This window comes from Trematomus bernacchii, unplaced genomic scaffold, assembly GCF_902827165.1.
Source record: "Trematomus bernacchii unplaced genomic scaffold, fTreBer1.1, whole genome shotgun sequence".
In the NCBI taxonomy this organism is placed as follows: Eukaryota; Metazoa; Chordata; class Actinopteri; order Perciformes; family Nototheniidae; genus Trematomus; species Trematomus bernacchii.
In genome coordinates, this window is record NW_022987739.1 from 18048048 (window position 1) to 18075788 (window position 27741).

A 27741-nucleotide genomic window follows, 5' to 3' on the forward strand; every position below is an offset into this window, starting at 1 on the left:
TTATATTTATACAGAGAAAGATGAAGTTGGAACACATATTTCTGGCTGTTTAGAAAAATCGTTTTGCAAACAAGTAAAATACAACTTTCCTAATAAACACAAAAAATAGCCTATGTCAAAAATGGTCTAAGATATAAAGCGAACAATGAATGTTTCGGTTGTTTTCTTATTAACATTTGCAACATCCAAATCTAATCTAAAGTGCAAAGGGTCATTTGTAATACAGTATGAACAAAATAAATAAAAACTGTTAAATGAATTAATCAAATGTTGACATTAATGGTGTCAGTATCATCTTATCTTGAACAGCATTGTTCTGACATTAAGTCCTGGCCCGTGACACTTCTGTTGTTCAGAATCAAAAAGTCACTAATGCCCCCACTTACCGGCCCAATAACATAACAACACTTAAATAAACTTTGTTAGTTGACTCAAAGCGTTGAATAGCGCTGGTGTGTGTGTGTGTGTGTGTGTGAGGGGGGGGGGGGGGGGGGAAGCCACGGCTGGTTTTTAGCGTTGAAAAGAGGAAAGGTAATCCAAGATGTTTCCCCCAGCCCTTTGTTTAGTGAAGTTGAATGCCAACACACAGAAGGCAGACGGGCTCATCTCAGCACAAATAAGCGGTTTTTGTTTGGGATGTTGTCGCTACATCTGTCCGGACAAAGACCCAACTCCACTCCACTTCCACTGCCACAGTGCTGCTGTTGTTGTTGGGGCTTTGTAGGGGGGGGGGGGGGGGGGGGGGGGGGGGACGTCCTACCGGGGACACGAGGGGAGGAGAAATAAAGGTGAGGAATATTTTAAGATAAAGTGTGTTTGCACAAAAGGCACAGCTCATTCATATCAGCCTGAACAAGCGTGTCAGCCAATTAGTGTGAATGAAAAGCGGCCTCCACCTGCTTCACTTTATTCCAGATCAAACCGAACACACTGCGATTACTATGACAGAAAACCAATATCTTCGTGTTTAAAGCGAAATTATTCACTCATATAGTTTTAATATCCAAAAAGGACTAAAGTTATGTTTTACGGTTGGAAGTGTGGGTGCCACTTGTTTTGCTTCTGCTGAATTTCCATCCTAAAGACAAGACTGTGGGACACTAGTGTCGCCTACTGGACAGAGAGGGAACTGCAAGCAACTGCAAATGCCCAGACAGGCTTCTCCTCACAGCAAAGGGGAAGCTTGTTTTTAGAGTTCGGTTAATTTTTTTTATTATATGCATTTTTATTTTAACATGTATATATTATCCAGCAACAGTTGAAAAATAACAGACAGGCACAAGGTGTATTCAGTCACAACACAGCCTGTCTGCAAATCAGACAACCCCAATAATTAAAGGTAGATCAAGTACATACACCTGAAATAATTTAATTAAATGCGTGTCTCTAGATTAAATCATAATTGAAAGTGAATGGATCAAGCCTTATTATTTTGTTTTAGTCATTTGATAATAAATGGAGGAGCGGAGCCCCCGTGCTCTCATTATGCCGGCCCCGGCCACCTTACATAAGATTCATCTTGTGCTTAATAGGCTGCGAGAGGCGACACATGCAGCTCGGTCCATTATAATGCAAGGTTGAAATGGGGCGCTCGGCTGCTATCTGCATCTGAGTGTGTTCCCCGCTACCTCTAATCTGCTTATGATAATAAAGGAACAGCGGGGCCCTGCAGCTCTCTGAAAGCAGGCCCCATCCAGCCGGGAATGGCCCTGCATCCACAATCATCCTGAATTAAAGTCGTTGTTAGACAAAAAAACTGTAGAAACTAGCAGGGCGGCTCCCTCGGACCACTTGTAAGCTCCCCGCGATACACCAGGTTGGGATGGATACAGCAAATACAGCGGGCACCCCACGCTGTGATATCAAAATACTGTTTAGTGGTTTCACCAATTTAAATGATTTAGGATCACTGCAAAAACAGAGCAACAATATAACTGGAAAATATTCTAACAACTGCGCAAAGACGACGTCAACTCATACAAAAGTATGGCATAATGCTACTTTTGGAACTAATAAAATGCAAATACAAGCTTACACGTAACACAATTAAAAGTAGTTATTATGTTGAAGATTTGAATTGGAATTATTATTGTAGGCCTATATATGGCAATGAGAGGTACAGATTTCAGGTGAAATGGAAATAAAATTGTCTCTTCTTTCCACTAGGGGCCGTAACAGGGGCTGGGGATGCAGCCGAGAAAATACTTCATGAAATCATTAATAAATCCTGCTCGGAGATAATTGTGGAAAATATAAATAACGTAGAGCTTGTTTTCCTTTTATTTTTAGATAAACATAGGAATACAATTGAAGACACGAGTTTATTGCTCAAGTTATGGTTTATCTCATAATTTTACTATTTCTTGCAAATAGATTTGGACATGATATATTTATGATATTTAAGTCGATGACAAACTTAAAATAGTTAGCATTTTACACAGTATTTGTCAGGTTGCAACTTTGACAACATTTCGTTTAAGGCCATATGCAATTAAAATATAAAGCAAGAAAATAAATATATTAATAATATAAATAAAATGTTAAGCATATTAAGCAGAGAAAAATAAAAAACATTTATTAATGTAATCTCCTAATTAAAGGTCACCGATTTTAGAAATAACAATCCAAAGTTTTCTGTATAATTTGTAATTAAACCAGCGTTTTTTTGCCGTTGTATATAATACATATTCAAAGGGGAAAACATAACCATCATTATTACCAAATACGTCAAGGAAATAAATAAAATGTGATATCCATATTTATTCTGTCTGCACAGATGATCTATGTGCATGTTGAGTAAAGCAAAGCGGCCAACAACTCAGACAGTCAGTGAAGCTCATGATGCCATGCGGTGTCATTCCACAACACTGCATGGTTTACACACACCCCGACTCAAACACACACTTAGATACACACCGACAGCAACACACACACAAACGGCTTCTCCTCTCCACCGCACTCCAACTTACTGCCGGTTTGGGAGTTGTCCTCCTCTCGTCTTGATTGGCAGAAATTAAACAAGATGCCGTTCCTCTCAACCTCCTCCATAACTCCCTCGCGCTTCCCCCGGCGAGGAAGCCTCCGCGTGCCCGGCACAGAGCTCCCAATGCCGGCCGCGAAATCTCAAAACGGCGCCCTCCGCAAGTTCCCCCATCCCCGGTAGTCCGCGCTGTTTCTATCCGGCAGCCGGCTCGCTATTTCCGCCGTGTAGCCCCGCGGAGCCCCGCTGTCTGTCTGGAGCTGCGCTGTCTTCTTTCCGCGAGCCCTGCAACAAGAAAAGCCGTTTATGGCGACACACAATGTGAAAAGGGGGCCGATTTAAAAAGGAGAAGAATGCAAGAACAACAAAAGTCAGTTATAGCAAAGTCTATGCCTCTCCTATCTTCCACCCCCTAGCTTAGCCCACATAATGAGCAGGAAAAAGCTTTATATTTTGTTCACTGGGTATTCACAGATAATTTGAAGCCATTGTTTCTGCCACAGATGGTTCTTTTAATACAATAACGGTGCTCTTTGTGAATAGCAAGCCCACAATAAAAATCTAAAGCGTCCTCCTGAATAACCATTTTGTTCTCTCTTGTATAGGCCGAACAAAAGCTCCAGTGAGGTAATGGCCTGCCTTATTGAAAGCCTCAGAATGGGGATTTGATAAAGATTTTTTTCGCTCCTTTTTTCCTTTTGCACAAAGTACATGGCAATGTCAAAGAGAAACTGACACGGCATGAAAAGGAAATATCTCGAAAAAGTGCATGCTGTTGAAGCTTGAGACGATTATTATTATTATTATTGTCATGATGAAGCTATAATTATTATTCTGCTATTGTTTACATTTCTTAACTTTGTGCAAAAAGTCAGAGGTGAGGGGTTGTTTTCGGGGTGCTGCAGCAGAGCAGGTCAGGTGCAGGCGTGTTATGGTTTTTACAATGGAGCTTAAATCCAGAATACATTAGCCTCCAAAGGTCTGCTGTGGATTTGGCACAGCCTCATCATTTTTGCATAGGGTGAGTCAAGTTGTGCTTGATAGAATTAAGCATTCAGGGCGCATACCCCTGGTGTCTTGCAGAAAACTCCTGTTTCTAATTCTACCCTTTTCACTATAATGGATGCATGCCCTTAAAGCGTTGATAAGGCACTGTGAAATGTCATAAATGCATGGTTGTTAATAAGGAGGGAAAGCAGGTAGCCTAATGTAACCCGCTAAGGTGGTGCTGCACGCCTGCAGGTGTGTGTGCCTGCAGGTGTGCACGCCTGCAGGTGTGTGTAGTCAACATGTCATAGCTCCCTCCACCAGGATGGATCCTGCAGCCGCGTGCAGGCCACCTCGATGCCCACGGTTGATGTCATTTGTAATTAACTCATGGCTAATCAATAAAGCGTTTAACAGAAAGCACAATGGACTCACAGGGGATGATCCCAAGCCAAACATATTGGATGTCACTGATCGTTATAAGGTGAGGACACCCTGTCTATCAAAGGGGTGGAGGGAGGTTGTGGGGGATGCAGCAGGAGGAGATAGGGACACTAGATGAGGGATTGAGGGGTGAGGAGGAGAGAGGAATGAGTGGAGGGAAAGGAGAGGGGATACAAGGGGGGGATAATGAAGGACAGAAGAGGTGAGAAGTGTGTAAAGAATCCCATTTCAAAACATTGATATAGAGGCGCACACACACACAACCAGTTTTCTTCTACACACACACTAGCCTGCTCATCCTTTAACCAATCACATTTTATAAAGTTTTCACAATGAATTAAGACTAAGGCCTCATATTGTATACTGCGTCACCATAGATTTGGAATTATTCTTTACTCAGTTCATATGAGAAAAATGTCCACACACTGATAAAAAGTTACTGGAGTTTCAGTCGTAGCAGCACCATCGGCATCTTTCTGTTTGTGTGCCGGCAAATTAAATCAGTTCCTCTCTATAAAATAAGGAAAACACAACATGATCGGCATTCCATGTTCCTCTTTTGACACTATCTATTGTGACCATTGGTTTCAATAAGTCATTTTATAGTAATCAGGATTGTTTCCCGAAAATAAATAGCTTCATCTTTTTTTTTATTTGCATTACAAACAGACTAAGTGATGCATTTAACATTTCTAGAATAGTGGTTTTCAGCAGAACAAGGCATGGTAGCTGAACAAAAACAACAGACAGCGAGAGAGCTTAGTGGACTCTATATGCATACACAACATACCAAAGCTGAGGGGAATATTTCTGAAAAACACTTGGGTTAAGAGAAGAGGAAAGGGAAAAGCAGCAGAATCAGCGTCACAGGAAGATTTACAGACTCAGAGAAAAAACTGAAAGAGGGGGATCAGTGCTCTCAGTGTGAATAGGCTTAGCAGTAGAAGTAATATGACTTTGGCTCTTTATCTGATCAATCTGTGCCATATATTCTAAATCACACACACACACCACTCCTATTAGAGAGCGAGAGCCCTTTTAATTATAAACCCATCTACAGAGGCTGAATGTGAGCGCATGAGTCCAGTGGCACCATGAGAGCCTTTAGAAACATCATCACTGAATGCTAATGCCTTTCACATTGAATCTGTCTATTGACATGTGCACACACAATACACACATATGCATACACACTCATGCTCTATATGCATGAGAGTGGACACATTTGCTGCGTCTGTTTTGTGTGTTTTCTCGCACCTTGGCCTGATGGGAGATCCACAGTGGGCTCCCTTTGTGCATCGGCATAGTTTCGTGTGTGTGTGTGTGTGTGTGTGTGTGTGTGTGTGTGTGTTATACAGACACATCAACACAGTAATCAGTGAAAAAGGGGAGCCCTATTGAGGGAGATATGGCAAACCAACTGCCAATCATGTCACACCTCACAGCCATCATTAACACTGCTATACTTGCCCTTGAGTAGAAAACAGTAATATTGTTGAATGGCTAGAAACATTATATCAGCAAATACGGAAAGTTAAATAGTTTAAATCTAGAGTTGATTATTATAAAAGGTGATGTAATAATATTCTACAGCCACTCTTTTCTGTTTCAAAAAGTGTGTTTATTTGTTCATTGTATTGTTGAAAAATATGTCTTGCTTAAATCTTGCTGATTAAGTTCAACTGAGACCAAATACCATCATTACCAAAAAAACGGAGCATCGAATTCTCATATTGTTTTTTATTATACTGCTTCTTATAACACTAAAAAGGGACAGTCCGTTTTATGAGTCTCTTTCTTAAAGGCTTAATTTTCCTCTATGAATTTAAACAGTCATTTTCCAGAGCTTTCTGGAGAAAAAAACCATCTGCTATCGATACATCTGCAGAAGATGGCCTCTTGTCATATTTAAGTCTGCACAGACCAGACAGAATGTAACAAACTAGAGGCCAACTTTCTGTAATCACTTTCCTATTTATACTCCTCTTCTTGTCAGAATACAGAAAGACAGACAATTTGACAGTATCAACACCGACCGTCCTACTCTACGAGATGTTGGAATGTCTAGCTTCGATTTTGCTTTACAAGTTTTAGCGTTGAAGGACACATTTTCAGGAAAAGACTTAGATGCTTGTGTGGACAACATTTGCGTATGTTAACAACAAACTGCTGTAGTATGTACATGGCAGGAATCGGAAAAGTGCAGGACAGATGCTGTAGTCCTGCAGCTGTTTGTTCAGGAACCAAACACACACGCACGCACAAGTTTTTCAGGTATGGTTCATGGTAATAGATGAATGTGATTATTATGTCTGGACTTTAAGCTTTAATGTGAGTAAGTTCAGGAAAGCTGAAACAAATTCAACTCTAAAAGAGGCTCTAAGGATAGATATTACATTGCACTTCAACTCAGAACAGAAAGATAACTACATTCGCTCATAAAGCCAAAGTGCTGGTGCATTAGTTTGTAACAGGCCAAACCAAACAACATGTTTTTGTGTTAGGTTTAATGGCCGTGCAAAGACATTTACGGTCTCCTATTGACTTTTTCCACTGAGAATATTAGCATGCGTGATGTCAACTTGAGAGTTTTTTAAAAGTAAAATATAATGTTGGTGATTTTCTTTCTGCTCTGTCTGTCAAAAACTCACAAATAGCAGAGAAATTTTTTATGATGAAATTAGAATGATGTATTTAGTGAACTAAACTGCTATCATTTCAATCCTGGACATTTTGCTTTTCTATAAAGCTGCAGCTGAACAGTAGCATGGTAAAGAAGCACAAATGATCTCTTAATAATCCAGCCGCAGAAACAACTGTTCTTTGGTCTGATGAAGACTTGTGTGGAAGAAGGCATTGAAGCACCACCAATGCCTAAATGAAATGTTAGCTGACGCTTTTACCCCAGGTAAATATATAATGCACATGTCGTCAATAAAATACATTTGTATATTCCACCCTTATGTGCTAAGACTTCTGTGTAGCTTTTTTTTCATACTTCTTTCATACTTAGTTCATATATTATGGTTTCTGCACTTATCGTAAGTCGCTTTGGACAAAAGTGTCAGCTAAATGATATGTAATGTAATATAATGTACCATAGGGATAAACCAAAATGCCAATTAAAACATCAGAAATCCAAACATTTAGTGAATAGACATTTAGATTAAAGATTAGACAGGACATTAGCATGATGGATAAGTAAATGCAGTCGGTGTAAGATTTAAGATCTAGATGATGACATTTAAGGATAGTATTTATAATCTTTAAATACTTGATTATTGTGTTAACTTGCAACGTTTAGGCCACATCATGACAACCAAACCAAAATCGTTGACTGATGGTTGCTAATGGCTTACTATTTGACTAACTACATGTCCTACATTATAAACCAACACACCGGATGATTTTATCATTAGAATGATCAAATACTGGATGAAAACACAGAAAGCCTGGTCATCAGATCAGCTACATTTTCAGTGACATCATATTAAAATGACAAATTGTATAGTTAGCTAACCCATTTGATTGGATTGGATTTGAGTGACAGCTAATAATGATCAAAACCAATAATAAGAGTGACGAGCATCAGGAAATGTGATGCATGGCTGGAATGACATTTGAATATTTGTTGGCATTTCAGTGCAGAATTAACCCCAAAACATCGAATCAAAACATCAGATCAGCCCGATGAAGAAGCCTGCTTTAATATATCTTATTCACTGGGCTGATGGATGGTTATTTATGAGTATTAAAGTCAGATTAGCAGGATGTCTCAAAGGAGAACTCTCGTCACTTGAGTGAAAATGTTCCTGCTGAGCCCGTTACAAGCAGCTGCATCTGGCTCAATGAAAAGAGCAGAACATGAAAACATCGGTATCTGGTTTTAAGCCATCTTTACATGAGAAGAAGAACTAAATGATCTGACAGACTGACCGTCACTTCAAAACATATACCATGCATAACACACAGCTACTTTAAGTTTGTGGAGATATGTAGAAATACTTAAGTGGCGGTTGTTTTTTCCAAGGTTTTGAGACCTCAATGTAGCAATTTGTGCCTTGACCCCAATACAATGGATACAATACAGGGGATTTTTTAGGAATAGGGAGAACATGTTGCTGATAGATTATTGCCTATTTTTAACACATCAGCCACGTACCTTCGGCATATTCTTAAAAAGAAGCCAAGCCATATATCACTTTCAACTACTTAAACAACAAATTCCAAAGCCAATTATCTCAAATTCAAGGACCTAACATAGCATAGATGGCACAACTATGGATCAAGACATGGATCATGGTTAATGACCAACTTCCCTTTTTTAAGGCAGCAGAGGCGTAAAACATAGAGATCACTGTGAGAGTCATTAAAGCCAGTGGAACGCAACCTATTTATGGAAAATTAGTAAAACAAATCTAAATAACTTCATTTTCTTTCTTTCAAAAACGTATGAATTCAGGCGCTTTTGACGTCTGTTGTCCATTTTCCAAACATTTGAAGTCCTCAATTGGACAAACGTTCAAGGATTAAAAGGACCTGAACCATGATATACATTGAATCCAAACCAAAGTACTTGATTTTATTTGTATGGACTCTTAAATGTAGTTTTAGAAAGTTTTGAGCACCAAATTTGAAATGGGTTAGGGTTTAGGGTTAGGGTTAACCCTTTCATTGAATTGGGGAGGTGCCAGAAGTGTATTATGTAATTTAAATATACAGCTGGGTCAAATTGTAATTCTTTATCCATTTCTGCTCCTTTTCTCCTTCACTTTTTTATTGTGGAGCTTCCACACTCTTAGTAATTTACACTTGCTTTATACAGACACACACGCAAACAAACACACACTACAGAGATATTACACATGTATACATACACGATATTTCACACTCACTCCATCATACACTCATCTCTCCCCTCTCTCATCTCTCTCCCGGCCACCGCTGGTTTTGTTTACAGGCCAATTTGAATGAGAATGAATCTCTCTTGGATTTTTCTAGAAAGCGGTCTAATCCACGCAGGCTGCTGCGAGGCCCCGGCCCTTTGTTTGGGATTACTGCAGCTTAGCGCTAGCTAACAATGAGGAGATGAGCAGCTCACCTCATCGCCGCTAATGAAGTGTGGAGAGTCATTTAGCCGCTAGCTAGCTGCTACCGAGCCGAGATGATACCTTCACACACGCCTGCACACACAGATACACTCACATGTGTATTACTACACATGTGAGTGAGGACACTGACTGATGACATTCATTTGTGAACTTCTTATCCCACAAAGTTACAGAATGAACTTAAGAGTTGCCCTAAAATGTCCTCTAAAGTAACTTCTCAAAGATTGAAAAAGTATATTTTTGCAGAGTGAACAACAGTGTCCCATTATCGGTATTGTTTTTGTTTTTAAAACACTGTTTGAAGCTATCTTTCACTTTATTTTTAGCTCACCCGCAACTTCACTGTTTTGGTGTACTATCAGCGCTCTCATTAGTTTTTGTTACAGCTTCAAAAAAGCTCTTAAATCTCTGCCGTATCAATTTCAGTATCAATATGTTGGTACAACTTTTAGAGATTGTTAAGCTGGTTCATAAGTGATTAAAAACTGTAATTGCAGGTTTAAATAAAGTGCTGTACTGCAGATACGAACATGAGATGTTATAGTATGGCTTGCCAAAGCATTTTTGGGGATGAAGGGGTAAAAACCTAAGGGGTAAAAACCTAAGTGATCAATTACATCAACAATTATAAAACTCATATTAGTGTGTTCAATTGGATAAGTCTTTGATAAAAACGAAGTCTGCAGCTTTCGCTACTACTTCTATGGCTATGTTTAGACAGAAAGGACCATGTTAAATTGAACCTGGCTGAGCTTTTTGCTGCAACAATGTAAGTGACAGACTTTGTGACTTTAACAGTGTTACTCTATCTAGTGTTATCCAAAGGGGATTTAGGGACTGCCCACTTAACATGTTAGACACCTGATTGATAGATGGTACTCTTAAAATAAACGTTCAAGTGTCAATACAAATAAAAAAATATGTTTCTTCTCGGGTAGAAAAAAAAAAAACTCCCATTGGTGTTCATACTGACTGGTCTGTATGTGGGGGAGAATATAAGCCACGGTCACCGGGGTAAAGAGGCACTAGGCAACAGGAAGAGCAGGAAGATTTAAGCTGGCAGAGACACACACAGATAGCCCTGGTCCACACTGAGAGTATGTTGGCGTGTCTTCTGACAGCGACTGAGCCTGGCATCTGATTAGCAAGGACTGAGGAGAGGAGAGCATTTTGATGTTTATCCAGGACCAGGGATGATCATGGCAGGTTCAGGCCTCTGCGAAGCTTGGATGGTTAGCAAGGGAATGCTACTGCTTTGGTAATGAACCAGGACATTCCCCTGGCTTTAACACACACACGGTGAACACACACTGACAATGTGCACACAAGAACATACACGGAAGACGACGACAAAGAGAAGTGTCAGGTCGGATGCTGACAAATTTAATCAGGATTATTTCATCCAGTGGCTGAGTTTATCTCATTGCTTAGCCTCAACAATCATCTTTGCTAACCTTGCTGTCATTGTCACATCATACCTGTGAGTAGGAGTAGCATTTGGACCAAACGTTAATCACAAGCAAACCCCGACAAGCAAAATAAAACTGCAGACAACAAAAATAATTGAAGATAAAAACGTTACTGCGTATTTGCACTAACCCTCTGACATGCAGTCAAAACACCACCAGTGAGCTGTAAGCTTTAGCTGGCTGTTTACTGTCACAGTATGGTGTCAGATTTACTACAGGACATCACCTTGAGAAATGTACGCTCCTTACAAACACGTAAATATTTGAGGACTGTTCTGCTCCGCCTTTTCATGGTCTATTTAGCAGCTGATCAAATAAAAATAGCAAAGTCTCCTCTATTCCAGAAACAGATCCCTTTTAAAGACATGTGTGACTGTGGCAATGTCACAGTACCATGTTCCATTGATCTGATTATGTTATCTTTAATATAATCACAATCAACATCATATCCATAATATAAACTACTCTTAAAGAACACTGGTGAGCAGAGTTATGTTGAGCGAAGTCAGATATCAGATCCATGGGAAGAATTGCAAACTGGTTTGTTATGAAGGATTTAAAGATGCTATCATGCTGATTAAAAGGGAACACTCCACAAGGAAAATCTTAACATTTTTCATGTTTTTTTATTTAAATCACTTAGTTCTGATATTAAGTTAGTTAGTAGTCACCTTCATATCAGCGTAGGCAAATACTGTATTGTCCATCATCCCTTTAGTCTCCACAAGCCTATAGTCAAGGGCCCTATTTCTGTTCTGGTGCAAGACCATGACTCATGATAGGCTTTCAATGATAGTGCCACTGATGTACTCAGCTGTTGATGTCTGAGTTCATAACTGTTGTTGTTTCCTTAAAGCAATATATGGTATGATGGTGTGGAACACTTGGGGTGTATAGGCTAGGTTCCTGATTTAGTGGGAATGTGTGCTTTTTTTGCAACACCCTGCTAAATGTGCTCTCACACACAGCAAGTTGTTTCAGTCTGCAGCGTTTCCAACAGGCTACAGAATGTCCAACACTCAGAAGCACAGAGTCAACAAGCTGTAAAGGGAAGAAGTCATAAATGTTCAGTGTTTATCTTCAGGCTGAGAAACCTAGCACCTCACTGATAATGTGTGTGTGTTTCAGGAAGGCCTCAAACCCTGTGGTCGGAGCGAGTCATGACTAAATTCTCCCTGCACACACACACACACACACACACACACACACACACACACACACACACACACACACACACACACACACACACACACACACACACACACACACACACACACACACACACACACACACACACACACACACACACACACACACACACACGCTCGTCTCCTATTTAAACAGTACCTGTTGAATTTCACAACCAGCTCATAAAGGACGCAGAAATGCATTGAGGTCCGCGGGAAAATAAATCAAGTCTGTTTGCGTAACTTGGTGTGTGTGTTAGTGTGCATGTGTGTGAAAAGTAAAGAAAGCACAACATATTCACATAATGTCATGGCAAACCCAAGGAGCAAGTGCCTTTTTTTCCAGATACAATTTACATCTAGCATTGTCAGTTGGATTTAGAAGGCTGTTTACATCCATTGGCTTGTGTGTGCATTTGGAATCGGACATTTCAAAACCTGAAGGTGAACGTCAGAAATCCTTGAGAATAACACATATATAAATAATTGCAAAACAAGTGTTAAAAGGTTTGCATGAGACGGAAACAAAATACAAATACTAAGGTTATAATGTACGTTACACAGTATGAGTTACATTAAAAAGCAAGAAGTAAAAATCTAAATCAAATATTATCACTCTTAAAGGGGCCTGATTCTTATACTTTAATTGTTCATCTGGCAATTATTTGCAAGATTTCATTTGTTATCTTTGCACATTGCTTTTTCCAGTACTGCTGCTTTTACATAATCAAAGTTTGGGGAACATGATGCATATGGCCACGTCTATCTATGCTGTGTAAATGTATGTGTGTGTGTGTGTGTGTGTGTGTGTGTGTGTGTGTGTGTGTGTGTGTGTGTGTGTGTGTGTGTGTGTGTGTGTGTGTGTGTGTGTGTGTGTGTGTGTGTGTGTGTGTGTGTGTGTGTGTGTGTGTGTGTGTGTGTGTGTGTGTGTGTGTGTGTGTGTGTGTGCATATAATCATAAGTGGAAACATATTGCGAGAATATGTTCCCACTTGTGAACTGCTGCCTTGTTTGCTTGTATTATTTCACGAGTGCATTCCTATGATTATCATTGCGTATGAATGTGTGTGTGTGTGTGAGAGTATAACTCTGTGTGTGAGCATCACTGTGTGTGTGTGTTTGCCCTCAAGAGCTCCAAGCTGTCATGTTTTAGCCTCCTATGGTTAACATCTGCTGCATTTAGCGCTGCCATGTTGCTCTGTGATACACACAACGTCTAATAGAATCAAATTCACACACACACGCACTATTCTCTCTCGGTTGTTGGAGAATTGGCCACTGAAACCCATCCTGTACTCAAATATGAAACATTAAAAGACTGTTGGTATATCTTTTTTTGAATGCACAAATAAGTGACCTATGTGAGACATGTTGGACTTGTATTAAAAGTGAATAGTGATGCCATTAAGGATGACAGAAGACACATTGACATATAACGCCCACGACCAACTGTATGTTTCGACCCAACATCTCTGCCACAACAGATGGGACTGCATTTATAAAGTGTCTTTCGAACATACTTGACTATTTGTCACTGACACACAGAACAATGGTAGCAGAGCAGCAATGCAAGGTGCATGTCTGTAAGAACTACTCCGTGTTGTGTGCCTTGCTCAAGGACAAATGATCACTTCAAGCTAATGCTTCACAAACAGCAAAATACTTTTTTTTGACATTGGCTTTTCTTTAAAGACGACAGAGCTGGACTCTTTAGGACTGGATACGTTGAGTAGTACCTAAAAATCACTATTCTCTCTTTTCTTCCTCAAACACAGGCAACCTTAAAATCCAATCTTCATAACAGCCTTACACCTATTAGCTCTGAAGTGGAAAACTAGATGACTCCACTGATGGACTCATTCCTAATACCAAATATTTCTGGGCTCTCGAACGCAAACAATGCGGGCATCTGCTGCGGGACCACTTCTTTAATGGAAAGCCTCTCTCACTCTCTCTGTGTCTGTGTCCTTCGCTCGCCCATCCAGGCACTAATGTAAATGAAAAGCAGTGGGACAGGGTGTGTTGTTAATGTGTGGACAAGGACAAAAAGCTGAGGTCTGGGGGTATTGTACTGGCCCTGTGACACACATCCCAACCTCTACACACACACACACACACACTCACCACCTCCTCCTCTCCCCCCCCCCCATCTATTGACATCCCCTCAAAATCAATAAAAATGATCTTGGAGTCCATCCACCATTTGGCTGCATCATCTTAGAAGTGCCTTCTTTAGGATATAGCGGCCATACTGTACAATGGGACAGCCGAGCGCGTGTAATTTGCCATTGATTTCCCTCCCCCCCTCCCCCCCCCTCCTGACTCCTTAGCCCCTAGTCACTGCACACAGCACAAAAAAACTAACTTCATCATACACCCTGTTAATGCACATTCACAATAACCCTCTTTTCTCCTGCCCTCTGGTAATTTCACTCTTTCTTTATCTTTTTCGCTTTCTCTCTCTTTCCTCCTTTATCTCCTTGGTCCTCCCCTCGCTTCGTGCTCTGGCCCTATTCCTGAAATCTCGTCACAGGTCACTGTTCTTTCACTGCAGTAATGGACGACTTGCGCAAATGTTGTTTGCGCTCAACCTGGTTTTATTTTTTTTCCATCTCTCTACCACTTTTCTTTTTCTGAAAGGAACATCCAACATATTTAGTGTCCTAAATCTACAGTTTCTGAAGACATATTTGAGTTTTAAGTAGTATTTAATATTGATGTTATTTTGTTATTTATTGTTTAGCATCAACTTTGATCAAGTTTCAACACATGTTTTATCTCAATCTCAACATCTTAATTTGTCACTTATATATGAATAGCTTTTTTGGATAAACTTCATGTTCTTTCTGTTTTCCGTGATAGTTCTGTGTGAATATAATAATGCATGACTGATGACATACTTGTGTTACATTTTATTTATCTACATTCACTTACTGATTATTTTGTCATTGTGTGAGTCCACTACCTAATTGCATCGATAGTATGTTTTTCAGAGTTATAATTTGTTATTACTTACTTTTTCTTACTAGCAGTTTATTTTGCAGTCATAAAAAAATGGGAAAAAAATGGAAACATTTCCTCCTTTAAATTGACACGTTACAAGTGACAAGTCTACAGACTCAATTGTATCTTTTTTACCAAATAAACTACATAAGAGTTGTGTTTTTTTTGTCACACACTTGCTTTTCTCTGTCACCAGTTGGCCCTGCAGTATTTTGTTTTCATGATAAAGAGTCTTAATTGAATCAAGTTTAAATTCTTGAAGCTGCTTCACAAACCTGAGTGACTCATTATCATTATCAGCCATCACTGCGGGATGATTTGACAATATATGTCTTGATTAATCGCTCTGTGTATAAAACATCACAAAGCGAGACAAATACCCATCACAATATGCCAAAGCACAAACTCTCATTAAAACTGTCCCCAAAATAATTATATATATATAATTATAATAAGAAATTATGTAAACCGTGAAATCTTAATTTTGAGAATCTGAACCATCAGACGTTGGGCATTTTGCTTGAAAGATAACTTAAATAATACAAGTATAATAGTAAAAATTCTCTTATCTGGGCTTTTTTTCAGGTAACACATTTGAAGACCTCAGCTGTGCTTTTGGAAATAAAGAGTGACATTTTTCACAACTTTCTGACATTTTAAAGACCAACACAATTAAACAATTAACCTGAATGTGAGAAATAAAGAATAACTGACAGATTAATCAACAATGTTTGTTGCAGCCCTACATTAAACTGAGTAATCAACAAACTAAACAGAAATGGGTTCGTTTTACAGTCTCAACCGATGAAAAGTACCTATACTATAAAAAAAAAAATTATGTAAAGGATGCATTTAGGATTTCTTTTTTAAAAACAGATACCAAAAGTTTCTGATCGTGTCGTTGAATTGACATTTTTGTCATTGCCGTATGCATATGACCTCTCTGCTTACAGTGATGACATTTTTCTCCCAGTGTTGATGCCTCTACTTACAGGGATGACCTTTCTAAATGATTAATTAGATTCCATTCCTTGGTGATAATGTCTGTAAAGAAACTGTAACACCTTTTAACAAGTTTGACTTGCCTGAAGGCCTCTCTGAGTTGGCTGATGGCATCTTTGACCTCAACGGGGAACGTTTCAAAACAGCGGTGAAGACGATCTGATTGTAAAGCCTGGTGTACGACAAAGATGTACAACAACATAATGAACTTAGACCTAAATCTGAAGAACACACACACACACACACACACACACACACACACACACACACACACACACACACACACACACACACACACACACACACACACACACACACACACACACACACACACACACACACACACACACACACACACACACACACACACACACGTCAGTCTTTGAGAGCAGTGTGTTGTTTGTTAAGTCTGACACTTTGCCGCTCTAAGCCTATTACTGTATTCTTTCTGTGCTGTTCACAACACACACACACACACACCACACACAAGCATACAGACACACACATAGTGGTGCTATCACTAAGACCTTATTCAATAAGCCCATAGCATATCCTCCAGTCATATCGCACATCACTCTCCCTCCGTCACACACCCTCCGTCACACACACACACACGCTATCTGAAACTTCTTCTTCCTGAGTTGTGTTGTCGTCGCTGTTTGTTGAGAGTATCATTTACAGCCAAGGTGTTTGAAGAAAGACACCTCTCCTGTGGCGTGTGTGTGTGTATGTGTGTGTGTCTCTTTAGAGTGGGGCTTTACCGCTCCTGACACTGTTATCAGCTCTAGTCGAATGTATTTCTTATCGAGGTGGAGGTGGGGAGGAGAGGAGGGGGGGGGGACGGGACGACCGACAATACAAGCTTATCAAACGTCCTCAGCCACGATTCCGCCTGTCACTCAAGACCTACGTGCACGCTCACATGCGCACGCAAACACACGTGTGTTTACAAAAACACACAGACACCAGTCCCTTTTTTGATTGATAGATGGCTTTCCCCAACAAACAGAAAGCTGGGATCAACATCCTTGTGGCCCAAAAACACACCCTCACGAAGTGGCAAAAACGTATGTATGCGTGTGTGTGTGTGTGTGTGTGTGTGTGTGTGAGTGTGAGTGTGAGTGTGTGAGTGTGAGTGTGAGTGTGAGTGTGAGTGTGAGTGTGAGTGTGAGTGTGAGTGTGTGTGTGTGTGTGTGTGTGTGTGTCTGCGAGAGAGAGAAAACATTCCAGAGTAACAAAGGTGGGATTAGGGATGCATTAGTTGGCCGTGAAGCGAAAGGCCTGTCAATAACAGCAGCCAGAATAAACCCTGAAACCTCGATAAGAAGACAAAGGACGAGCCAGATAGCAGCAAGCAAAGAGAGGGTGAGGGTGAGGGAGGAGGGGGGAGAAGGATCAATAGAGGGAGAGAGGAGGGGTGAGGCAGGGAGAGATTGATGGATGGATGGATGGATGGAGAGGCAGAGAGAGCGGATCAATATCAAGAGAGACAGGAGGAGAGAAAGTTTTCAAAAAGACAACTGAAAGGGTGAGGTTGGGGGTGAGGGAGAGCAGGATAATGGAGGAGAAGAGGCTGAGAGTCGGGATGTAGGTAAGAGGCAGGGTTTGACTGAGATGGGTCGATAAAGATGGCAGTAATGTTGTTTTATATCCTGCTGTGGCCCAAAGTTTGGTATTTTTATCGAACTGAGAAGGAGGATATTTTTTCCGAAATGTCCAAAAAAGAAGGTGAGTGACTGAACTAGAAGTTATTAAAAAGTATAGGGGTCTGCTTTTGGGATTAGGAGGCCTCTGAACTTATCATCACATTCATGTTTTTTCAGGAACTTTGTCTGATCCTGGGTCAGAGATATGGCCCCCAACAAGTCCCTGCCATGGTTTATTTAACTGTTTAATAGAGATGATTAAGATTAAGATGTTTATGTAAAAGCTTTGTTCCTGCTGACTTCCTCCAAGGACAGCACGGTGAAACCACCTTCACGTCTAATGCCAAAGGATGCATTCTTTCTCAATGGTGCTTCTACCTGAAGCACAGTCAGACTCAAAGCAAATGTCTGAAGGTCGTCAGCAGAGGATCCTCAATCAAATCTGATTTTTGAATGTAAGATCCTAAATACACACTTAATGAAATCCTAGCCCAAAAAAAGACCAATACTCTCAGTGTCAGCCTCTGTGATTTAAGAGTTGACACACACACTATTTTATTTTTTTCATTTCCAAGCAATGAATTCAGACCCCTTAAAACGGTAACCAGAAAATGTAACAGTCACGTTTTTTTTCAATCTTGTAGTATATTGTTTATCCTCCATTTTACCTCTTTATTTCTTAATTCTTTCCCCTTGTCTTGTTATTTTCTCTCCGAGCTCTTTGTATGCGCTATGTTGTGAGAAGTGCTACATCAAATGAAATGGGTTGATATGAAATCATGGAAAGTACTCGTTTAGCAGTAACTTTTGTTATTATTGAATGCAATGATACATTATGAAATATAAAACAAGATGAAAAAAACAAGTTTGCTTTAGAAATATACTTGCGTTAATTTCAAGTTCAGAATTCTCAACGCTATAAGACAGCCAAGCTGTATCAAGGATATATTTTAATTAAGAACATTTGTTGGCCTAATAGACAACTATATGACCATATCGTCTGTGGTTTGTAGCCTTTGTTTTACAATAATCAAGATTTATTTCATGTTTCCGTAAGATTGATATCTCGCAGTGAACACTTTGTCAATTCAACTAGATATTATTATTCATAAACTGTTACACAACAGTTGAATATAGTTGGCCTTCAGCCCTAGGAGCCGTTTTGTTGATGGTAAAGGAGCTAAATAATTTGCCTGTATGCTATTTATCATTCTGCAAAAGACATGCCATCTTGAATTGCTGGATGGTGAGCGGCGGGCTCTTAGTCACAACAATCCTACAGAAGCTTGAACCAATGACAGTAGGGCGGCGGGCAGCATCGAGTGGGGAGGGGCGTGTAATTGTTTCACCGTCTCTCATTAATTAATTCCCCGCCTTCATTTATACTGGGAACTCTACATAGGTCTGGGAGCTATAGGTAATGATACAGAGGGAGAGACATGAATACTGAGGAGAGAGAGAGTGCATCCTGTTGCCGTCAGCGTGGCAGCTAGCTGTCACACAAAGACACAATGAGGCCCGGCGACAAACGGCCACTTAAAAAAACAGCCTGGCAACAGAGAGCAAATTCAATTAGAGAAGTAATTAGTAGATACAGGGCCAGGCAGCGGGCTGCTGCGACGCCACAACACAGGAATTAATAGGCGCGGATAGGAGGAGGACGCTGTCATAATTAAGAGGCAATCACCTATGTCAATGAATACCTAAAAAAAACACGGCCCCCAAACGCAAAACTATTAATTCAGCGATCAAAAAATATTTCAGCAGATGATTAATACAGCAAATTCATTTTAAAGGACTAATTTCTGGAAAGATAGCAAGACAATTGCACATAATGTACTCCGCCTGGCATTTATATTGCTAATTAAATTTCTTCTTTCTGATAATTTGTGGAAGGATTGCTCACGCCTGTTTTTTTCTCCTCCCTCCCGTGTGTGTGTGTTTGCTTCTTATAGAGTTATGAACCAATGGAGGCAGTGTTGCAGCAGTAAATACACGGCAGAGGCTGTGGAACGAAGCTGTGTCTCGAAACGCCTCCCTGCAAAACTGTGCTACGCATGGACGCAAAAAGCAACATGACAAAACAAAAACAAGACGAAAAACTTGCCGCTTCTTTCCTTCTTCAACTCGGCATCATCCCTACACCCTCCCTTTATTTATCTCCCCCTCAACACCAAAGATACAAAAGAGCCAGCAATTAAATTAGACGATAAGAACGTGAAATAAATCAGCAGGTTATTGATTGATTTGTCCCTCTCTTGGGTTGGGGGGGTGGAGGGTGGTGGCAGCTATCATTGCACACCAACAGCTCCTCTATCGCTAACTAATTACTCTGTTTCTAAAATCCCTCAGATGAGACACCAAGGTTTCATAGAACAGATAGAGAGGCTTTGCAAAAACACAGAAGCGGAGGGAGACGGAGGGATCTGAAGGATTAGAGAATCATCAGAGAGTGTAAACAACAAGAGAAATGTTTCTTCTGGGTAGCCTTGGTGTCTAACATCGGTAAGTGACAGGACTGTTTGTCTCTCGGCCTGATGTTGCCGTCACCGCCATCAGTGTAGAAGTCCCGATGCTGTTGGAACGTCATTCATCTAAACAATGAGCTCCGAGCTGCCCGGAGAAGCTGCAAGGTGAATCTAGTCCAAGGTTTTAACAAAGTGAACGCAAAAAAATAAAGTGGTACAAGGGTAGAGGCCATACACTGCTGTAAGTATAGACCTGAGATACAGTCACTCAACACTAGAGCAGATATCTGTTACTTAAAATGTCTAATGAAGGTATTTGTAGGAATTCACCTCTTCACTTCATTGTTCCTTAAGTGAAGCCGACCTTGCATTAGCCATCAGAAAGTACATACAGTACACAAATACTTCGATATAATGGCAAAAACCGAGACCCTAATCATGTGAAGAAAAACTGAAAAATAAAACATTTAAATGTCACGTAATACTCCATAACACAATTCTAAACTGAAACGCAGTATTACAGTATACAATGTTTTTTCTCCATTGGAGGGGTCCAGTTAAAAAATACTGTTGAAACCCACACACACTAAAAAAATGAACTTCTGCACCCAATAGATGTTTGTGGATTAAACTAGGAAAAACTGAATCCTTTAGAGCTTCAAACCCTTTTGCACAAAAGTTATCGCAAGTTGTCTCGCTCTGACCTTGAAATAGTTCAAACTGTTGAGAAATCCTTCAGAAAGAACAGTGTCACTGCTTCTGTTTTGTTTACGCATAATTATAAAATAAATACACGGGAAATGAAGCTCTAGAGGCATTACATTGGATGAAAGTCTAAAACAGTGTCGGTGCATTTGACTTCAGGATTTGGCATTTTCTGAGTCTCCTGGGACACTAAACAAATTCACCCAAAAATGACTGAATATCCACACCAGAGAGAAATACCTTCACATTTAATTTCATCTTCTACGAGAAAATGAAAAGCAAGGCCTACATTGAGGGGGAGGCAGGCTGAAAAACTGAGTGTCCACATCTTTCAAATACAGATTTAGTTTTTCTGGCTTGCTTAAAAATTGGAAAGAGATCTCCATAAGCAGAATTTACATATTCATCTGTGACAGTTGGGGGTTATTTGGAGACCCATTTTGGAGTGATGTGAGAAAAAAAATATCCACTTAGCCATATCATCACCTACGATCGGGACTCATAAGCCTGGCAATAGGATAAAACTAATATGGCCTCAGATTTCTATGCGGGACTAGTTAATGCTATTTACTGAGGAAGGTAGATGATCGACTGGGGAGCAGAGAGGAGAAGGGAGGGATGAGATGGACATTAAGTGGCCTTCGTAGTCTATGGCCGCTGCCTCGAGAGCCAATTACCAGGCTAATGGAGTTAATGCCAGAGATGAGATGGGCTCAGGAGATGAGAGAGGAGATGGGATAGCGGGAACGCCTGACACTGGGACAAACTGCAGCGGAGAGCACGATTAGAGTTTGTTAATCTGATGGGTAAATCATTAAGCATCAAACATACAGTATCAGGGAAAGAAACCAAAACGGGTTGCAGGGGCAAGGAAACGTGGCACAAAACACGCAGATCCGTCTCGATTTCATGATCCGTCATGTTAGGCTGCAGATTAAAAGTGTGATCTCCGAGCTTATGAACGATTTAGCCAATTACAAACGTTATCTAAAAATGCTTTAATTTGCCATTCAGAGCTGCAACAGGGGCCCTCGGAGCCGTCAATGACGGTGATTAGAGCCCAGATTGCGGCTATGAAAAAAAAGAGGCCCCAAAACATCTGCTGTCAGAGTGACTTGGAGACGTCAACGCTGTAAAAAACTGTTCTTCAGAGCCAGGGATCTGATTAAAAGAGGAGAGGAGAGAGAGGAAGAAGGAGGGAAGAGAAGAAGAGGATGAGATTAGGAAGGAGAGGAAAGAAGAGGTGGAAAGACCTGAGTTGGTCGGCTGCCAGCTAGCTCAGTGTGACAGGGAAGGCCCATCTGCGCTCCCCGACACTCAAGATGGCAGATGTAGAAGCAGATTGATTTTCATTCAGCTGTCATGATACACAAGTGGGGAAAAAACACTTGCGCGCACACACACAATCATGGTATTTCGAGGGCTCTGTCAAGTGCCCGGGCTGCTGTTGGCTGTCTGTCTGCCAAGCTGTTTCTCTCCTTCCTGTAATTTCCTCATTCGCTGCCACTCCCTCTCTCTCCCTCTCTCTTCCTCCCTCTGTCTTTCTCAACGAGCGCTAGCAGAATCTAAACGCCACATCTGGCGCTCAAATTAAATCATTTACAGTCCATAGAGAGAAGCGCGTTTGGTGACAATACAGCCGGTGGGGAATCAGTGTGTTTTCTCTAAGCTGTGACACCATCGTATCCTCTGGCATCTGATTAGATGTCATGGCGGCGCTGCTCAGATGTGCGAGACGTGTTTTCTTGCCGCACGTTATAAATCGGAGGGTTGAAGATGTCATGGAGGGAGCTGATCATCTGGTGGCGTCGCCTCTGACACCTGCACTCCTCTCCCTTTGTGTCATCGCTTACATCTGCGAGTCTGTCAACTATGTGGATTTTATTTCAGTTTGGGGATGCAACATCCTGCGTCAGGATAGATGACGTTTTATTTATTGCAATTCCACAAATGTTTACAAGGTCACTTGGGTGCTAGTCTGAGATCATTAGTTGAAATGTGTGGAGTATGAAAGTGAGTTGTTACTCTTTGAAAGTGTCTTGTGTTTAAGCAAAACATAAGCATGGAGCTATACTGGTCTATATAGCTATATAGTTTCAAAGTTTGAATTTCTGAAAATAAAGCAGAGAATTATTTGAGTTGTATTGCCCATCTGCGGTAAGACCTAAAGGTCATCAAGGGTCAAAAGTGTTAGATCCAATTGCAAATAAACCTTTGGAAAAGATATCCACACCTGAAGTGCAATAACAAACAAAAAAAGTATCCTAAAGGGACGCAAGGATAGATAGACCATTTCCTTTCTTTAATTGACCGATTGATATGATTTAATTTCCAGTCAACCCAAACAGACTCCAACAAAGGGAAAACATTGAGACTGGCAGCAGCAGGATGCTGCATCAACAAGCCGTAACAATCGAGCAGAACAGTAACAGGACTTTCTTCCTGCACTTCACCCTATTTCTAATCGAAGAGCAAATGGTTCACCTCAATTGATTAAAAAGGACCTTGAGATCAGAGCTGATGTTGGGTACACACCGATTCTTTTGGGTAAATAAGACATATCCTCAAAAAGATTTGAGACACACCGCACGACCAGTGGATAACACTTGGATCCGGCCAAACTCTTATTCAAATGGTTCTTAGATACTAAAACCTTAGTGGAACCTGTAAAGACTGCTAGCTTGAAAATGGTCCATTTAAATCCAGAGCAGTAAACTGTCTCCCATGACACAGGGGAACAGAGGTTTACAACTGAAAGGTGATTTTGAAGAGTCTTCCACCTGAAGGTCCACCAGGACGATGGTCAAGACCTGATGGTGCTTGAGCTTATGTGAGCCAGGGTCCAGGGAGATAACAAAGGACCAAAGCCAAACATGAACTATGGATCATGGTCAGTATCTCAAAGCCCATTAATCTCAAACCAAGACCGTATATAGCGGATTGCTGCATTAGTATCAAGAACAAATGCCATTTTAGAAAAAGCTTCTGAGATGTTATTTTGAAATGAGTAATCATTCCAAACCCATTAGCAGCTTATTCATAGTTTGTCTTAAGAAAACAAGCTTTCAGTACTCAATAATGACTTGTTAAGGCAGGGATTTGGTAAAAGGTACCACAGCAACGCACTCCCATTAAAAGCACAAAACACATTTTCACAGGACGACCACTGTGCATAATCTGTCCATGCCGTCAGAGTGAACAATAGTGACCACTGGGGTCTGTCAATCAGCTGATACTGACAATATTAAACCATTCCACCCCCTGCTAATCACATTCAGCTGTCCTTAACTGCTGCCCTGTCAATGGCTGATTAAGGCCTAATAAAATCATAAAACATTTCTCGTTTCTTTCAGGATTTCGTAGACATGTCGTTTTAGAGATTTTGGGAGGCTTGATAGAAGGCTATTGACTTGTAGCTCAGCCTGGGAACGGACTGACTTCTCTGAAATCTCTATAAAATGTGAGAGTGGTGGTCATCCATCATTACAGTCACACAGCACAGGCCTTTGTTTGTCCGCCGCTGGACAGCACTGGACTGGTCTGGATACTGGCAAGACTGTGGTGTGTGTGTGAGAGAGAGAGAGACAGCTGAAATAGAAACAGTGTGAAACAGAAAACAGTGTGTGTGTGTGTGAGAGAGAGAGAGAGGGAAGCAGTTGACCTTGTGTCAATTAGGAGCCCATATCGCTCCATTCCCCAGGGGCGAGGCCGACTCTGAAACATTAAATCATTTCATTCACTTCAAACTGATCCTGCTGTGTGTCCCCCCCACCCCCCCCTCACACACCGCCTGCGTCTGAAGGCTCCCGCAGCCGGGTCGCTAAACTGTGGATGAAAGTCGCTTGAAACTCAGTGACGCTTCATTTAGCAAGCCAAGAGGTAAAAAGAGCAATAATCCTTAGACAGATGCACAAAATGTTTCATTTGATCAACTTACTGATGTGTATTTGGTTCATTTAGAAGACAGCAGGGATGCAATAAGAGAGATCTGCGGCAACTCAAGTTAAACACTTTCCTCTGCGGAGTGATTTACCCACGTACTGACTCTCCTTTAAAAAATAAATTAAAAATAAAACAAGTTATGTACGTTTTTTCCCTATGGAGACTATACTTCATTGCCATTACTGTATTAGTTAGCAAAACACCTTAAACTATAAAGAAACTTGTGTCCAAATTTGAGTTTTATTTTGTTTTCACAAGCTGTACTGTGTTTAATTGGGTTTGAATGTATTGCACTAACTACAGTATATTAAAGAATCCCACACAATCGAATTGCACTTAACAGTACTAGGGAATTTTAACTGTTTTGAAAATAAATAATCCTCAAAATAAAACCTCACAACAATTGAGAATGGGTTACATGAACGGTTACTTTTGAATCATGATCAGTAAAAAAAAATCCAGATACTGATGTTGTTTTATGTTGATTAATGTGTGGGCCTATGAACAAAATAAATAAACTAGTCAGCAATGTAAGACTGTGATTATATCCAAACTGAAATAACTTTCTTATCTTCAGTTAATACGTTAATATGAATTTGCATGGACATTCACTCATTTAGAAAGTATCACACACACTTAGGCGTTGTTGAACTTCAGGCGAATACTCAAACAGATTTAGTAATAAATCCCATATTTCCGATCGTTGTTTGTTGGTGGCAGACTCCAAATCAGCTTTTCCATAAAATCCTCTCTGACAAAATGTGACACACTATTGTTGTTCTTTGTCTCCATATCACTCTAATCCTCTCTCTCTCTCTCTGCCTCTACATCCGCTCTCCAAACCGCAGGGAAAGGCCTCAGTACTGACCGACGTGAACACACACACACGGTCTGCTCTGTGGGTCTTAGTGGGGGGCTAAGCTGTGTGGTCACATTTTACATATGTGTGTGTTTCCGTATTAAATGGAGAGTTGGCCTGGGTGTCACTTGGCTTTGGCTGTTGGGCAGTTGGGTGTGTGTGTGAGTGTGTGTGTGAGTGTGTGTGTGTTTTAGGACAGGCTAGCTGGATTTGGTTATTCTGACTTTGTGTGTAACATGTTGGCACATGCTAAGGTTGATTGTGTATGTATACATGTGCATGCCTGCATCTGTGTGTGTGTGTGTGTGTTTGTTTGACCATTGTTGTAGGTATGCTGCAGATCAGTCTAAGCCTTATAAAACCTATTGTTGTGCAATAAAACCATCCTCTCAAATCTCTTATAACCTCTTTGTTTGAAAGTCTATCCGTGCTTCTGCTAATGTGCACACACACTGAGGTCTGCTCTACAATGCACTGCTGCAGACAGAACACTGCCGTCACAACTTCTAAAATTTGAGGTACAAAATAAATAATCTTGTGCTTCTCTTAAGTATCACTAGTGAAAGGTTGACATTAATCCGGATGGGAAATCCACAAAAGTTCAACTAAAGTGAGTGAACAACATCAAATTACCTAGGAAACATTAGCTAGAGCCAATTAGAAACATGCTAGCTTGGGTATTATTACACTGATATTTAAAACCACAAACATTGACAGAACAGCTCTACAAAAAAGTGTCAAGATGGAAGTCAAACAAGTTCAGTATTGCTTGGTCAATGGTCATAGATAATGGCCGATGTGACAATTTCAGTGTAAGTGCTGTAAATAGTTTTGACACACAGAATCACAAAACCAATAATTTGATCAATTTCTCCTATAGACATATTGATTCTAGCTGTTTTAAGTATCCATATGTGAATCAAATAGCAACATGTCTATATTTTCATACTTATGAGCAAACTGATTCATGTATGTCAATGTATAGCTGACAACAACATGTTTAATATTTACAAACAAAACTTTTCTCCTTCCTGGTAATTCTATGGTTTTGAGAGAAAAAGCTGTGGTATGTCACCAAGTAAAGACATTTTTTGTAATGTATGTGATAATCAATATAATTGAAAAAGACTGAACTCAACCAAATTAATGTAATGCAACAAATAAACTGCATCAGGTGCACTTAATACAGGTGATCCCTGAGAATACTGAAACACAAAGTAATAAGAGCATAGTCCCATAAAGAGACCAAATATTTAACGCAATTTAAAATGATTTAAGATGTCTACTATGCCATTAAACAGAACTGAAATTCAATAATAATCAACAAATCTTTACAAAGCATTCACACCATTGTCATTCAAAACTTTAATGTCATCAAGGTGTATTATCGCAAATACAAAAATGCCAATAAGTCTGCGTTTTCCTTCCTCCCCTGACTTCTCAGAAAGTCCCTGAGCTTGTGAAGTCTCCTCGCTGTTAACTAACGCTACGCTGATTAAAGTGGATTTAGAGCTTGTTGCATTTGATCAAAGTCCAGCTGATATCAGAATAACAGAGCAGCTAAGCCCTCACAGCCAAATCCATAATAATACTCCTACACCACCCACAACAAAGACACAGCCAATACAAGTAAATGAACATCGGCAGAGAAAATATCATTCAAGGACCCCTCCCATTCGAGTAAAATAATACTGCTGAATACAAACTGCCATAATTGGTGGGAGAATTAGGTGGATAAGAGATGGGAGTGGGACAGTAAATCCATTCAGCTCATCTGTTTACTACTCGAGCTTTTGAAGAAAAGTGTTGTCTGTCCTTGTTGGTGTGTCACAAAGATTAGCACACACAGAGTTATGGATTTGTAAAATTATTTTTATATCCTATTGATCTCTTAGAAAATGTAAAAAGCCAAACCAAAAGTATTACGATAAGAAGTTT

The 27741-nt window shown here is 40.3% G+C and overlaps 1 long non-coding RNA gene across 1 annotated transcript in view; it reads right to left on the reverse strand.

The window, feature by feature from the left end:
* LOC117496071 overlaps positions 1–27741 on the reverse strand; it is a 71646-nt gene that overhangs the window by 39630 nt on the left and 4275 nt on the right. Inside the window, exon 2 of the long non-coding RNA XR_004557235.1 lies at positions 2970–3265. This is a non-coding gene — a long non-coding RNA (uncharacterized LOC117496071). The remainder of the gene's footprint in view (positions 1–2969; positions 3266–27741) is intronic.